Source organism: Saccostrea cucullata, unplaced genomic scaffold, assembly GCF_032062105.1.
Source record: "Saccostrea cucullata isolate Sc308-1 unplaced genomic scaffold, CSIRO_AGI_Scuc_v1 ctg1114, whole genome shotgun sequence".
NCBI lineage: Eukaryota > Metazoa > Mollusca > Bivalvia > Ostreida > Ostreidae > Saccostrea > Saccostrea cuccullata.
The window spans coordinates 188153-205873 of record NW_026927494.1 but is presented as its reverse complement, the minus strand read 5'-3'; the positions used below and the strand labels follow the sequence as shown (position 1 = coordinate 205873).

Genomic DNA, 17721 nt, shown 5'->3' with positions numbered 1-17721 from the left:
ATGTACGAGTCCAGCTTCACCCCGTGTGCCTGTCTGTGCCTGATTTAGTTTAGACTATGTTTTTATGTCTGTGGTAAATGTTGGTGTGTTTGCATATGTGTCCAGCTTCACACATTTTCATGTATGTGCTCGACTTCACACGCCTTGGAAAATATGTAATAGGCTGTGGTAGATGCTTGTGTGTTTGCATATGTGTCCAGCTTCACACATTTTCATGTATGTGCTCGACTTCACACGCTTTGGAAAATATGTAATAGGTTGTGGCAGATGCATGTGTATTTGTGTATGTGTCCAGCTTCACACATTTTCATGTATGTGCTCGACTTCACACACCTTGGAAAATATGTAATAGGTTATGGTAGATGCATGTTTGCATATGTATCCAGCTTCACGTATTTTCAGTGTTTGCTCGATTTACACGTCATAAATGTAAAATATGTAACCAAGATGGTGTAAAACGTGTATGATGCACAAAGAGAAAAAAAAGTTCTGTGTGTTTTGTTCTGCAAATAAATAAATTACAATTATGTCCTGTTGAGAAACTGACAATCAAAATAAGTACATGTAACATATTCATTTTACATAACTGTACTGAAAATCACACACCCAGTTTAAATAACTGTACTGAAAATTGAATTTGTGCAAAAACTCTGAATGAATAACATTTAAAACCATGAATGCTTTCATGTTCATCTATAAATCTCCAAGATATTTCCTAGTTTACTGTTAGTTTGTAGCGCCGAATCGGGCAGTCTTATAACACATTTCATAATGTCAGTTTGCATGAATAAATCAATTTATCATTGTTCCTCATATCTTGAAAATAGATGCCGAAATTCTAGTCTACAGTTTATTTACACAGCACATCACAAGTAGAAACATTCAGGAAAAATAATTCACTAAAAATAAAATCCAAGTTAAATAATGATATGTACATATAAATCCAAGAAATATTAGGTAATATTCCAAGTAAGTAAGTAACTTTATCTATCTCTAACAGTTCTATCTACTAAGTCTTCTATATTTCCATCTTCCTATCATATTCTAAAATTCTGTCGCACTATATATATATACATGTACTCAAGATCCGCTCCTGACAATCAGGAGCAAATTATAAGATCCTTAAGATCAGGAATCAATACACAGGTCATTATGATAAGCAGGGGGTTATATAAGAGGGGGCGATTCATATATAGATAAGATGATAATGTGTGAACAATTAAGTATTGAAGAGTTATATTACAGATAAGATATTCTAAATCGCTACAAGTTTACAAATTCTTGATCATATCATTGATAACAGTACATTTTCTTGATCATGACATCTGTATTGGATTCCCCTCTCTGACATCTTTTCTTGTTCACCAATTAGTTCAACAGTCATCTGGGTACTCAGGTGTTGTAAAAGTCCTAATAATAATAATTTTCAAAATTATAAAGAAAAACAATACAATTTTTAAATAGGTTTTCATTACTTCTATTGAAATTAAAGCACAAGCTTTTGAAGACATACTTAAGTAACTTAAAACATGTATAACTAAACATAATGGAAATTTAGACAAAGCAACTCAATGTCAAACATATGATAGTGATACATCTGTAATATCCATGAAACTTACCGAGATACTTAAAATGTTTATGGTGTGCTTTCACTAAGCTTAGCAGTATATAAACATCTCATGATTAAATGTTGAAGTCCAATCCTCACCTGACTTGCACATTCATATGGATTGGTTCTATGTTGATAATCTCTTTCAACAATCTTCATCACAACATCTGAAAGTCATCCATCTTCAAAATTAAATCTGACGCTCACCTCTCAAGTGTATACATGTTGTATAGACTCCCTGTACAAATGCATGGAAAATAAGATATTGAATAAAAAATGAATTATCTCTTCACCATACCTGGCCTCTTTAAAAAATGTGAGGAAATATTTAAATACTTTTCTTTAGATAAAATCATGTAGTGAGTATCCAACAATGTTGAAAAAAAAGTTATCTCTATAATTTTACATTTATATTGAATGAAAAATGCATTGTTCCCTCTACATAAAAAAACTCAAAAGACATTACCTAAAATGGAAATAAGGTACAACTGTGACTGGTGTCTCAGGCACAACCAATAAACACAAGACCTTTCCATCCTTAGCAGCATGCATTATCTCCACATTCCTTGCTTCTACAAAAATATACAATGAAAATTTTTTTTAAAATGAGAGCAAAGCTTTATATTGAATGAAAAAATGCATTGTTCCATCTACTTAAAAAAACTCAAAAGACATTACCTAAAATGGAAATAAGGTACAACTGTGACTGGTGTCTCAGGAACAACCAATAAACACAAGACCTTTCCATCCTTAGCAGCATGCATTAGCTCCACATTCCTTGCTTCTAAAAAAAAAGTATACAATGAAAATTAAAAAAAAAATGAAAGCGAAGTGTTACATGTACTGGGGGGAACAGAGCAAGGAATTTTGAAGTCAGATTAGTTATATTTCATGTTCATGTTCATCCGGCTCCTTTAAAGAAGCAAAAGAAACATTATTTAAAAAAGCTTTGAAAGCCTCCATCAAAGTGCACAAAGATTTGAAATCATCAGAACCATCTATAAAAACTCAGCTACACCTCTTTGACCATCTAATCAAACCAATATCATTATACAGCTGTGAAGGTTGGGGCATGTTATCTAAATGTAACATTGAAAAAAACAAAGACATTTACACTATATACAAAGATTGGGATGCAGAGAAATTGAATATCAAATTTTGTAAATTTATTCTTGGTGTTGGTAAAAAGAGTACAAATATTGCTATTCTATCTGAACTTGGCAGATTACCCATGTTTTGTTCCATCATTATTAGTTTACTATCTTATTGGCATAGATTAGAAAATATGTCGGAATCATCTTTACTATATTGTGCATATAAAGAGTGCAAAAATCTTAGTCAGTCTGACATCAATAACTGGTATGACACTGTCAAATTTTTATGTAAAAAACTAGACCTTAATTTACCCATTTGTAAACAGTTAAATATGACCACATTTAAAGGACTACTGAAAAAACTTATCAAAAAGCATTTTTACCAATATTGGCTTAAAATACATGATGAGGGTCAAATTCATGGTAAACTTGATAAATATTTTTTGTTGAAGAATACTTTTGCCATTGAGAAATATTTATTATCTTTAAAGTCTTTTGAACAGAGGAAAATACTGTGTAAATTCAGAATAAGTGCACATGAACTAAGAATTGAACGTGGTAGATAAGAATATACAAAAGATATTAATGGGAAAAAGATCCCTCTAGAAAGAAGTCAACGGACATGTACTCTTTGTAATTCAAATTGTATTGAAGATGAAATCCATTTCCTTACAAATTGTTCTTTATATAATGAAGAAAGGAAAGTTTTATTTAACTTTTTAAGTGACAATTATAAAAATTTCAACACCCTGTCCAACAATCAAAAAATTTTATGGATTATGGCAAATGAAGATCACAGTATATTATTTAAACTATGTGACTTTTTATCCAAATCTTTTATGAAGAGAAAAAATCTCATTAAAAAATGATAAAAGTAAAAATGTTAGGATATACATAATTATTCAATTCATGTGTACTTCAGTCTCTACTACTAATGTACTTTGCATTTTTTATTTTTTTATCTATCTGTCTTATAAACATCATAAACTCAAAAATGCATGTACATTAATTATTGCCATTAGGCCTAAATACTAATGCCTCATTCCACAATATGATATATATGTATACATTGAAAAGTCATATGTCTATTTTATGTACATGTTTGTATAGGTTAATCATGTATGTCTAAATGTTTTGTTTTGTTTCCTTTTTTCTATCAACTATATATTAGGCCTTTCTCTTGTAAGTTTGTACTCTTTATGCTCATTTGGGCACTGAATTAGTAATAAAACATATCTTATCTATCTTATCTTATCTATTCCTGCCAGTGTTGGCAGGGGCGTAGTATCCGTGGGGGCCAGTGGGGGGGGGGGGGCCTGGCCACCCCACTTTTTTTCCAAACCTAACTTACACTATAGGAAGTGTTAATTCAAAGCATGATTGTTTGTTGTCACTGAGAAAAAGTTTACCTACCCCCCCCCCCCACCACCACCACCACCACGAAATAGGATTTTCGACTTTGGGCAACCTTAACCTTTTTTTTTCTTTGCTTGTCAACTTTTTTAGGTAAGTAAAAAAAATTTCTCTGCCCCCCCCCCCCCCCCCCCGCTTTCAAAAACGATGCTACGCCACTGGTTGGGACGGATAAATTTCCATAATAAAATGAAACGAATTATGCTTAACAAATAAGACACATGTATTACCTTGCAGTCACCGGCCCACATAATGTATACAACTGACAACATCCCAAATCCCTTTCTTTGTTGTTTACTTGGCGGAATTTTCTTTGCCTTCTAGACTGGTTCCCTGCTCTGGTTCCCATACATTGCCGTGAATAAGTCCTACGTTTATTGGTTTGTTTACAAGCTTCAACATCAATACAATCTCCAGCACATTTACAGCCTGTATTGTAAACTACACTTAAAACATACTTTACACACAATTTTCAGCTCAGTATTATGTTATCCTCTTCATTCAAGTAATATGTGAACTCTTCTCGAATGTAAAACGAACGATCTACTCTGAACAGTAACCCAAATATGTGTAACCGGGTTTTCCCAAGTAATTGAAATGAAAACTCAGTTCGGGATGTGGGTTCTTTTAATTGATGACAATAAATATATAGATGGATAAACAACCCTACAAAACATGTAAACATAATAAATATTTCATAACATTAACATAAGTATACATTTATCACAAATTACTTCATTAGCATAAAATCTATATTACACTGATATTTCTATTAATTTACTCATTATCACTTCATGGATGTTACAAAAGTGAAATAACTCTTATTTCACCATATTTCCACATATGCATATAAACTCAAGTAAATCTATATCTTATTTACCAAAAATATTTACAGTTCTCAAAAATATGTAATAATATAATTAAATACCAAGTTGTGGACCTAGGCTGTCCTCTAATAAATCAGGGCGTCACGTCCAAACCATTATATCTGACCTATATTATACAACATATGGTTGTATTGACTAAATCTTATAATATATACAATATTTACATATTCCTTAAGGTCAGATCTCATCATAAAGCATATTTCTTATATCAGTGTAACTTTAAAAACAGATCTATTCATTTAAACCATTTACTATATGATTTTACACATTTTCATTAACTCATCAAATACTATATTTCATTCATACTCATTCATTCAAAATGTTAGTAAAGGAAAATAAAGAACTTACTGTAATCAGGTCTAATGTCCAGTCACAGAAATATATCAAACTATGTAAATCAGACAATAGTATAATAAGCTAGCGCTCTGGCTTATGGCTAGATTCAAAGTGAATTTAAAATAACAAAGGAAAACTCACTAAGGAATTTGACCTCAATGACCTACCAATAAAAACTCTCCATAACAAGAATAGCCAATCGACTATACTTGACCTAGACTGGTTCTCCTGAAAATACCTGAATGAACTAAAGAGTTCTAACTAGGAAAACATAACTCTAAATCTAAAATAAGTACTAGCTACCATGCAGTGTGAAGTAAGTTTAATAAATTTATTTATCAAATGGAGTTTAAGTTTAAATTCATTATTTATTTTTAGCAGTAAGTTTGTTTATTAAGTTATTTCATATTTAATTTATTTACAGTTTGAAATATAACAAATAACCCATTATTACAAACTCCCCCCTGTTGAAAAAATTGACGTCCCCGTCATTTCGTTCTGAAATTTAAAAACATGATTAAAATAATGATTGCATTTATGTCTTCATGATATCAGCAATCAAATTGATAAAAACACTTTCATACCTCTTGTCTGACATTGCCATAAGATTCTGTATCATAATTACCTTATCCTTCCAATCTTGATTTATGGTTTGGCATTGGTAATCTGACAGATACTTTGGTTTTTGTCGTTCTCTTGTACTTCTTCTGAGAGTAACTGGTTCTACTGTGTCATCATCATCATCATCATCATCATAAGCGGCAGCAGCAGCTTCTTCGCTAACATCTTCATCATGTTGTTGCACATGATCATCATCCTCTGCGACTGGTGGAGTGTCAGATTCTTCTGATACCTCCCCCTGAGGTCCGGATTCCTCAGTCTCTCCCAGTGGCAGCTCATTTGTCTCAACTATCTCTTGCGTACCTCCATCCGTAGTAATGTTGGTTTCAACATTATTAGGAAGTCTTACCAGCTGGTATGAAATCTCACTCTCTGAGTCACTCTCTGCATCTTCCTTTGGTATCTGTTTTTTCTGTCTTGACCTTGGTGTAGGTATTGGTCTTGGTCTCGGCTTTGGTCGTTGTATGGTTTGTGGATGATTGTCAGAATCATTGTCTAAGTACCCTATTGGTAACAATAAATTCCTGTGTAACACCCTCTGTTTGTCTTTTCCATTTTCTTTCTCAACTACATAAACTGGTATATCTCTGTTAGGTTGTTCTTTCACAATATATGGTTGCTCTTCCCACCTGTCTGCTATCTTATGCTTTCCGTCAAAAGAAACTATCTTCACTAAGACTCTATCTCCTACCTGTATGTTTGATGCTCTAGATCTTAAATCATACCCTTTCTTCTGCTTATGTCTGGCTTTGTCTGCTGATTCCTTGGCAATCTTATAGGCCTCTTTCATTCGTTCTCTAAGATTCTTGACATAACTGTTAAGGTTCCCATAGTCCTTCTGGTTAATGTCGAATGCCAGATCAATAGGTAGTCTGGGGTGTCTTCCAAACATGAGAAAATACGGAGTCTGTCCAGTACTTTCATGTCGTGTCGAATTATACGCATGAACAAGAGGTGCAACAAACTCTTTCCATTTCTTTTTCTGATGTGGTTCTAAAGTACCAAGCATGTCAAAAAGGGTTCTGTTAAAACGCTCTGTCATACCGTTGCCCTAAACTCTGATTTGTGTGGGATTAAATTTAAATAATCCATGGGATGGTACGGTGTCGTTCTGGACTTCTGAATACCTGAAATTTTGCAAAGTTCATTAATAATCTTACCTGTAAAATTTGCCCCCTGATCCGAATGAAGTCTGAAAGGAAATCCATAATGATTAATGAAATTTCTAAATAAAGCTTCTGCTGTTGTCTTCGCTGTCATATTTCTGGTAGGGACTGCTTGAACGTAACGGGTAAAATGATCGGTTATGACGAGAATATGTTGGTAGCCTCCTGTTGATTGTTCTAACGTGAGATAATCCATGCACACTAGCTCTAATGGATAGGTGGTGGTGATATTAACTAGTGGTGCTCTTTGATTCGTCTGAGATTTTCTCTGTACACATCTGCTGCATGACTTCAACCAGTCTTCTACATCTTGCAGCATTCCTGGCCAGAAGAATCTATCTTTCAACAATGAAACTGTTCTGTCTCTTCCTGGATGTCCTAGTCTGTTGTGAATCTCCTTAAGAATGAAACTGGTTTGTTGGACTGGAATTACAAGGAGATGTTTAACTTCATCATCAATCTTGGTCTCTTTATACAAAATGTTGTTGTCAATGAAGAGATGGTCAAAATTTCTAAACAAAACATGAGGCATAAGTTTCTGTGATAATTCTCCTGCTCTTGGTCTCTTTCCACTCCTTACATATTTTTTCCAAACTTTCAGAGTCTCATCTTCATCTTGTAATTTGGCCCAATTCATCTGATGGTCAAAAACTTTTGGTACTTCTGTGTCGTCAAATTCTTGCAGGTTGTTATCTATTACCAGGCTCTCAATATACGGCTGTTTCTGGATGGTCTGGCAAATGGCTTTGACTGTACTAGGTATTATTATACTCATACCTGATGAGTCTGTTTTGTCAGTCAGTCTAGACAGTCCGTCTGCGTCAGAGTTGTTCCTACCTGGTCTGTAAATAATTTCCAAGTCAAAGTTCGATAGAGCTGCCAGCCATCTGTGCCCTGTTGAATCCAACTTTGCTGACGTCAAAACATAGGTAAGCGGATTGTTGTCTGTATATACTGTTGTTTTGCGTCCATATAAATAATCATGGAATTTCTCTGTTACTGCCCATTTTAATCCAAGAAACTCCAACTTGTGTGCTGGGTAGTTCTTCTCTGATCTGCTTAAACTTCTACTGGCATAACTGATGACTCTTTTGTACTTACCTTGTTGTTGATATAAAACAGCTCCTAATCCCTGATGACTCGCATCAACATGTAGCTCAAAAGGTTCCTGGAAGTTTGGAAATCCAAGAACTGGTGGCTTGGCTAGATGTTGTTTCAGTTTCTCAAATGCATTTTCTTCTTCTTCTCCCCATTTCCATTTCTGCTGTGTTGTTTTACCCTTTTTCCTGGTTGGACTTGGAAATAATGATGTTAATGGTCTTGACAATTTACTGAAATCTGGGATGAATCGTCGATAATATCCAATAAAACCTATAAATCTCCTAACTTCTTCTGGTGTTTTCGGTTTTGGCCAGTTGAGTACTTTTTCTGTTTTCTCAGGATCTGTTTCAATTCCCTTTTCGGATACAATATGGCCGACGTATTTAACCCTCTCTTGACAAAAGCTGCATTTCTTAGGGGAAAGTTTCAATCCTGCTTGTTAAAGTTTGTTGAACACAAGCTGTAATCTTTCCAGATGTTCCTCTAGTGTCTTTGAGAAAATGATAAGGTCATCCAAGAAAATGAAGCAGATATTTAAGTGCAGATCTCCCAAACACTCTTCCATCAACCTCTGGTAGGTGGCGGGTGCATTGGACAAGCCGAAAGGCATTCTGTTGAATTCATAAAACCCTAAAGCACCTACAGTAAAAGCTGTCTTTTCCTTGTGATCCTCTCTAATCTCTACTTGGTGGTACCCTGACTTGGCATCAAGCACTGTAAAGTATCTATTTCCAGCTAAGTTTTCCAAAATTTCCTCGATCCTAGGCAAGGCATATGCATCCTTCTTAGTAATGCTGTTTAACTTCCGGTAATCCACGCACATTCTCAGCTCGTTGTTCTTCTTCCTAACTAATACGATGTTACTAGAGAATGGGGATTTCGATGGTCGTATTATGCCTGCATCTAAAAGTTGTGTCAGGTGATCTCGAACTTCTTTAAACATAGCTGGTGGAATCTTTCTGGCTCGCTGTTTAAATGGTGTATCATCAGTCAGCTCGATGTTATGCTTGACCGTCGTAACGCATCCGATATCAGTTGGACTCCATGCAAAGATGTCTTTGTTTCTGGCAAGTAAGTTCCGCACTTCCTCATACTGTTCCTTCGTCAAATTTCCTGTTGATATATTCAAAGTATCTATATTCTGTAATGCTTCTTTCTTTTCCTCTTCATTTTCATCTAATCTTTCAATGGTAACTGGCTGAATTTCCGCTATTATTGTCCGAGGAGGAATTTTAATTGTCTGCGTTGTGATGTTGCTTATTATGATTGGTAGTGAGTCTCTGCTTTGGTAATCATAGATGATGGCAGTTGGTGTAACATCTAGATCTGCTATTGTTCTTGAATTGTTGATCGGCTGTATAATGGCACTGGTGTTGTTATATGGAAACCTCTTGTCCATAAACCCTTCAATATTCACCGTAGTGTTGGGTGGAATGATAACAGGTTCCCTGTGAGCAGATCTTATAACAGCAAGTCTTTGATCCTGTTTCCTTAAGAATCTCTCCCTCAAACTAATGCATCTAAATGTGAGATACCAATTTGTCTGGAGTTTTGCTCGCTGTAGAAATCTTTCACCAAGTTCTGCTTTAGCATCTTCTATCAAGGCCTTAAGAACGTTCGTTCCAAGAAGAATTGGCACTGACGAATGATAATCCGTGTCATCAACAATCAGGAAAAGTCCCTTATGTTGTTTCCCATCTCCTAAGCCTTCTGCATGTAATTTCACCTCGATGCATCCTCGGTATGGTAAAATACTGCCATCTGCACATTTCAATTCAAATAATTCCTCTATGTTCTGAATAGGTCTATCAGCAAAATGTTCCTCATAAAAACTTTGTGCCATGGTAGAAACTGTTGAACCAGTGTCCAAAAGTGCATGCGTTTCCACATCTTCAATCCTAATCAAAATCCATGGCTCTCCTACCAAATTATGACGTTGTTGATTAATCAGACCTATCTGCCGCGTCGCGCCATAGGCCTCCTCATGTTTAAAGATCTCCTGTTATGGTCTAAGAGTACACGACATCCACACTTGACATGTCCTTCTTGCCCACAACGATAACAAACTACAGGGCCTCTTTGAAAAGTGTCTTGTGGTGGCCTCATTGTGTTGTAAGTTGTTGGTTGAACACTGTTCCTAGCTCCCCTAAAACGTTGTGATGCATATTGACTTGACCTCTGTTGTTGGTATCCTTGGTCATTATCAGCTGAGTAAACTTTTCTTTTCATTTCTGTTTAGATTTTGGATCATTGCTTTAATCTCTTGAAAATCATCACTTGTAGCAATAGCCTGTGTTCTCTCGGTTTTCCTTGATCTCTTTCTCAGATTCAGCTCTTCTTCCTTAATCCTAATTTCATGTCTTAATTCATCAAAGTTTGGGATTTTGTCAAACATAAATCCGGTAGCATCCTTTAATTCTGCTTTGAGTCCTTCATGGAACATGTTTTTCAACATTTCATTCCTTGCTGAAGCTTGTACGAGTCCTTGAATTATAACTTGATTCAAAAGGTCCTCTAATCTACAGCCCCATGCAGCTACACTTTCATCCTCCTGCTGTCTAGCACTGTAGAATTTGGAAAGTACTGTAGCTTTGCTATGAATAGTCCCATAAACACTTTCGAATTTCGTCAAAATATCCGAAATGTTTGCATCAGGTCCTAAAACCATAACAGTTCGAGCAGCTTCCCCCTTGACCGATCTCCTTATGGCTTGGTTAATTACAGAATCTGAATAGTTTTCTTTCTGTAAACACTGGACTTCGTATTTCCATATATCAAAGTTTGTTTCTCCTTTTTGTCCACTGAATGAAGGTAATCTTGGAAATTTTTCTAAGGCATAATGATGAGGTGTTGCTTCTGCACTAGTTGCACCATGTGTTGATACTTCAGATTTCACTTTCGGTTTCACTGCTGTTGCGTAGTCAAATAGCCATTTCTTAAATTCCTCTGGTGTTCCTGCTTTTGGTTGTAGACCAAGATCCGTGAATGTTTTTGTCATAGAATCAACTTCCTTTTTTCTTGAAACATGGTTGTAATTTCTTTGTTTGCAATAAACAGGTTGAATATATTTATGACAGACAGTAGTGCAAATAAATTCCGGAAACTGAATGCATTCATTCACAAGATTTCATGAAGATGGAAAAAAAAATATATATGCACAGTAAAAAAAAAAAATTTTGCGCGTCAAATTCAAAGGAAACCGCACGACTTAATGAAAACAAACGCGACAAATGTTCCGCTGAACAGTGATGAAAACAAACTGTTATTACAATTCGTTTTCCCGGAAAGGAAACTTAATTGTCTAAATTTTACACCATGATTTCAAGTCTAACACAGACAGACACACAACCAAATGCTTTTGACAGACAGACTATACCTGGAGTCTACCCTTTTAATTATCTTTTTATTATTATTATTTTTTAATTTGTTGTAATTGATTTATACCTTTTATTTATAACCCTGTTTTACATGATTTACAATTTATTCTGAATATGAAATTCTAATAAACTTTATTTTTTTTTTTTAATTAATTTATTTTAAATCAATTGAATCTAATTTTAATTTATTGATTTACTCTTTTAAACCAGCTTTATTACTGTTTATTTGTTTAATTTATTTGTTTGTCTTGTTTATCTGTTTATTTAAGACCTTTTTAATTTTTTTTTTTAAATTAAATTAAGTGCAGAGGTTAGTAATCAACTAACTAAACTAAATTGCTAAACTAACCAAGTCTTATCTAGACTTCAATAAACCTAAATAATATACAAAAAAAAATAGAACTGAAAATGTAAACCAACAGTAATGCTAAACCAATGAAATGCTTACCAACAACTGTACAACTGCCTGTTCTGTAATGTAAAGGTCAAGGTCAATGGAGAAAATAGGTATTATTTATCTACTATTCTTCCTTCCACTCTTTCACCAACTTCTAATTTTATATCATTGTAAAAAAAATCTATGAAAAAGACATGATAGAGTATTAAATAAACACACACAGGCCTGGAATAATTGAGAACAAAATAACAAACAATATGATTGTGAATGTGAGCGCTCAAATACCAACTACAATCAGCTGTTCGTAGTACTACTTAAAAATGGAAAATCAGCTGTTCGGATAACCACGTGGTTTATATGTCAACAATTGTTATAAATAAGTCAAATATTTATGCAATATTGCAATGTTTGTCTCTGCTTTCTTACCACACGTAGTTTGGTAGCGAAGTCTTACATTGTATGTCCATGGAACCATCCACTTCAGTCCAATGAATTATATAACACAATCACAACACTGTATGAGGCGACATGAGGCCTAATGTTTATAAAGAAGGGTAACTTCCGGCATCTTCCGGTAAGCGCTGTGACGTCATCTTCCGGCGGGATATTCAAACACCATTGTTGGGCGCCAAATTTTGTAACCGGGTTTTCCCAAGTAATTGAAATGAAAACTCAGTTCGGGATGTGGGTTCTTTTAATTGATGACAATAAATATATAGATGGATAAACAACCCTACAAAACATGTAAACATAATAAATATTTCATAACATTAACATAAGTATACATTTATCACAAATTACTTCATTAGCATAAAATCTATATTACACTGATATTTCTATTAATTTACTCATTATCACTTCATGGATGTTACAAAAGGGAAATAACTCTTATTTCACCATATTTCCACATATGCATATAAACTCAAGTAAATCTATATCTTATTTACCAAAAATATTTACAGTTCTCAAAAATATGTAATAATATAATTAAATACCAAGTTGTGGACCTAGGCTGTCCTCTAAAAAATCAGGGCGTCACGTCCAAACCATTATATCTGACCTATATTATACAACATATGGTTGTATTGACTAAATCTTATAATATATACAATATTTACATATTCCTTAAGGTCAGATCTCATCATAAAGCATATTTCTTATATCAGTGTAACTTTAAAAACAGATCTATTCATTTAAACCATTTACTATATGATTTTACACATTTTCATTAACTCATCAAATACTATATTTCATTCATACTCATTCATTCAAAATGTTAGTAAAGGAAAATAAAGAACTTACTGTAATCAGGTCTAATGTCCAGTCACAGAAATATATCAAACTATGTAAATCAGACAATAGTATAATAAGCTAGCGCTCTGGCTTATGGCTAGATTCAAAGTGAATTTAAAATAACAAAGGAAAACTCACTAAGGAATTTGACCTCAATGACCTACCAATAAAAACTCTCCATAACAAGAATAGCCAATCGACTATACTTGACCTAGACTGGTTCTCCTGAAAATACCTGAATGAACTAAAGAGTTCTAACTAGGAAAACATAACTCTAAATCTAAAATAAGTACTAGCTACCATGCAGTGTGAAGTAAGTTTAATAAATTTAATTATCAAATGGAGTTTAAGTTTAAATTCATTATTTATTTTTAGCAGTAAGTTTGTTTATTAAGTTATTTCATATTTAATTTATTTACAGTTTAAAATATAACAAATAACCCATTATTACATATGGCACTGTGTATTCGGTTGAATAGCCAATCATTTCAAATCAAGTTGAGCGGGTCTGCATCGTTATTTTGACAAAGTTTGAAACCAGTGGTAATTTTTTGACACTTCATCTAGATTTAAGAAGATTCTTGCCTTGACAACTGCTCGAACTCCCGGGTTGGCATGCTCTAAAGGTTTGTTTACGATTTCCAGCCGTTTTTACTTTCACTTTCAGATCAGTACATTATGCATGTTGTGAAAGAATGAAACTAATCAAAGTCACGGAAAACGACGCTTTGTTTGTTATTTTCTGCTAGTATATTAGATAAGTACTTTTGATAATTTGGGTATTAAATGTTTATGTGCGTCACTTTATTCTGTAAAGCCTAGGTGTATGAATCATAGGGGCTTGTCTTCCGGATTGAAAAATGTAAAATAATTTATTAAAAATTTGTATCTACATTAACCATGTTAACTTCACTCTAAAAGTTGCTTTAATAAAGATTCTGATCAGGCAAGAAAAATAATGTTTTAAGAAAAGTACTACACCTATATACATAAACTCTCAACTTTGAGAGTTTATTTATTTTTATTTATATCATTTTTATTTTAAACTGTGTCCATTTTCTTAAAACACAGGTATAGTGAATTCAGTATGCAGATTGTTGAAGGGAAAACATCAAGACGGGGCGAAGAAGACAACAAAACATGATTACCCAGATTGAGGATCCCAGTGTTCTATGGTACAAGCACATTTTAATAATAAATTTCATGAAATCTGTTACTTGAACAAACATTTACATTATTTAGTGCTTGACTTGCTCGGGAGTCAATATCGTCATATATTTGTAAAAAAAAAATGTTCAATTTCCTTTGTATAGTCTCAAGCTACTCAGCCTACCTCTCAAGCTACTCAGCCTACCATGAGAAAATTAAAAGATCTGTCATGAAGAAGAGGCGGGTTCTCAACTATCATATTATAAATGGCAAGTATTGTTTAGAACTAAATTTAGATTATTCTTGATAAAAAATAACATAAGGGTGTTTGTCAATTCATAGCTATTATTTGTGATTACACTGTGTATTAATTTTCAAAATCAATTCATTCTCTGGTGACCAAGTGCAGCAGTTTGCTTCAAACTCATAATTTTGGTGTAAAAATATTGACTATATTTGTCCATATGTACAAAATGTTAATCACGGTATGAATTCTATTTCAGCATGATTGTCATCTTCAATTTGAAGGACTCTCACCTAAAGTCCTTTTACTGTTCCATATCAGGAAAAAGTTCATGAGCTGAAACATGCGATTGGGGAAAAAGGTATATATATCCTAAACCATTACTTCAGTATCATTCTGTATACATGTACAGCTAAACTAAATACCGTATAAGTGGAAATTTTAGCGAGATGCAAATTTTACGATTTGTCCTTTAAAACTGGTAATTTATTGTCCCCTGCTTTCGCGAAAGCGAGGGGACATTAAATCTCATTCGTCTGTCCGTCAGTCTGTCCGTCTGTCAGTCTGTCCGTCACAAAAACTTTAACCTTGCCCATAACTTTTGATTTACTGGAGCTATGACTTTCATATTTCACATGTGTATTCCTTGTGACAAGACCTTTCTTTGGGTGTCACCAAATTTGACCTTTTGACCTTGACCTTGGAGTTTGACCCACTTTTACACAAAAATTCCAAACTTTTACTTTGGCCATAACTTTTGAATAGTAGGCACTAGGACTTTCATATTTCACATATATATTGTTTGTGGCAAGACCTTTTATTGGATAACAACAACCTTGACCTTTTGACCTTGACCTTGGAGAATTACGTACTTATGAAAAAACTTTAACCTTGAACAAAACTTTTGAACGGTGAGGACTAAGGCTTTAGAACTTCACATATGTAATCCTTGTGAGAAGACCTTTCATTGGATACTTAGAACTTTGACCCTTTGACCTTGACCCTGGAGTTTTAACTACTTTTAAAAAAAATTTTACCTTGGGCACAACTTTTTAACAGTAGATACTAGGATCTTTTTATTTCACATATGTATTTCTTGTGGAAAAACATTTCATTGGATACCAACAACCTTGACCTTTTGACCTTGAACTTGGAGATTTACGTACTTATGAAAAAAACTTTAACCTTGACTATAACTTTTGAACGGTGAGGACTAAGGCTTTAGAACTTCACATATGTAATCCTTTTGAGAAGACCTTTCTTTGGATACCAACATCTTTGACCCTTTGACCTTGACATTGGAGTTTTAACTACTTTTTAAAAAAACTATAACTTTGGTCACAACTTTTGAACGGTAGATACTATGACTTTTATATTTCATATATGTATTCTTTGTGGCAAGTCCTTTCATTGGATATCAACAACTTTGACCTTTTGACCTTGACCTTAAAGATTTACGTACTTATGGAAAAAACTATAACCTTGACCATAACTTTTGAACGGTTAGCACTAGGGCTCTCATACTTCACATATGTAATCCTTGTGAGAAAATCTTGCATTGGATATCAACAACTTTGACCCTTTGATCTTTACCTTGGAGTTGACTTATTTTTAAAAAAAAAACTTTTTACTTTGGCCATAACTTTTTAATACGGTCAGTATTTGGGTTTTCATCCTTCAAAAAAAAATCAACTTCAATGTAACTTTCTAAATAAATGACATATGATAGGATGTTCATATTACACAAAATGTCATACAAAATAACATCTCACCGACAAAGACACCGAAAGCGGGGGACCACAATTCTTTGAATTTGCTTGTTTTTAGCGAAATGCTATTTTAGCGACTTTAAAATGCACATTTAAGAAACTATAACAAATAAAACGCAATTAATTTTTAGCGATATTTAATTTTAGTGATCTCAACACCCTCGCTAATAATGCCAAAATTAAATCCTCGATAAAAATTTTACTTATACGGTATGTAGCACTATATTGTTCTCTTTGTAAACTGACAACTGAGTAGTCAGGAAACCTATGATTTCTCAATATTTCAGGGATTTGATCTTTGTTTTTGTGTAGTACCGTTAAAAAAACATATTTCTCTAATTGTAATTTATAGGATTTTTGTGATAAGGGATACATGACATAATCCATTGATTCTTCATATAATATGGCAATAACAAGAGTTCCACTCATCTTATTAAATTAATAAATTTACATTTTTTTGCTTTTTGAGGTTAAAGGTCATGTATGAACTGTTTATTTATCAGTAAGGTTATGCCTTGTTTTTATTTTTATTAATCATGGTATTGTGAATTCTGATAACACAGACGCCGTTGAAAATATTCATATTTATGCATGGCACTGAAAAAAATACTTTTTTTTTTCTTTTAGGAAAGGCATTAGGAAAATGCCTGCATGGGGAGAAAAGTTTTGAACTCTGAAAAGGGAGGTGTGACAAAAGCATTTTGACAGTTGTTGATTTCCACTAAATCCAATATCCACAAGAAAGAGGACATAGTTTTATGTTGATTCACAACTTTAAATTCAAGAATGTACAGTTGGTTTTATTATAAAACATGTCACATACAAAAAAAAAAACATATTTGTGAAATGTACTCTGTCTTTGATATGTATGTAATTTGCAGGATAGGATGTGTGCAACATATACTGCCAAGAATCTTGATGCTTTTGATCTTTTGTTTGTAAAAAATAATGTTTTGTATTGTAATAAACAAAGTTAAAATCAGCTTTTTCTTAATATGTATATTTATTATGATGTTTACATTTCCGCAACTTATCAATTTGGAAGAAAAAATTTATTCATAATTTGAATAAGGCTTCATTCACTGGAATGGAAAACGGAAATTATTAACTTTTGTGGTTATCAAAGATGGTATTTAATTAAATTTAAGGTTTGTAATTATCAGATTGTGGTTATTAAAGATGGTATTTAATTAAATTTAAGGTCTCTAATTATCAGATTTAATATATCCTAAATACTGTGTTTAATGGTTGTAAATATTAACTTT

General features: G+C 33.4%; 3 long non-coding RNA genes across 5 annotated transcripts; 1 reads left to right on the top strand and 2 right to left on the bottom strand.

Moving 5' to 3' along the window:
• Positions 1-757: 757 nt before the first annotated feature.
• LOC134274654 (uncharacterized) lies at positions 758-4675 on the bottom strand. The gene is made up of 6 exons (XR_009993663.1): positions 4575-4675; positions 4347-4484; positions 2288-2393; positions 2076-2181; positions 1709-1847; positions 758-1410 (listed from the first exon to the last, which is right to left on the bottom strand). It is a non-coding gene; the product is annotated as an uncharacterized LOC134274654 (long non-coding RNA).
• A 10-nt stretch (positions 4676-4685) lies between these two features.
• LOC134274655 (uncharacterized) lies at positions 4686-13538 on the bottom strand. The gene is made up of 5 exons (XR_009993664.1): positions 12997-13538; positions 12428-12734; positions 12053-12075; positions 5045-5109; positions 4686-4782 (listed from the first exon to the last, which is right to left on the bottom strand). It is a non-coding gene; the product is annotated as an uncharacterized LOC134274655 (long non-coding RNA).
• Positions 13539-13751: 213 nt separating this feature from the next.
• LOC134274649 (uncharacterized) lies at positions 13752-17461 on the top strand. 3 transcript variants are annotated; one of them, XR_009993661.1, is made up of 4 exons: positions 13752-13920; positions 14366-14469; positions 14615-15048; positions 17084-17461. It is a non-coding gene; the product is annotated as an uncharacterized LOC134274649 (long non-coding RNA). The 3 variants fall into 3 exon arrangements; XR_009993660.1 differs by having other exon boundaries at positions 14366-14461; positions 14623-15048; positions 17084-17460; XR_009993662.1 differs by lacking the exon at positions 17084-17461 and having other exon boundaries at positions 14608-14624.
• Positions 17462-17721: the final 260 nt, after the last annotated feature.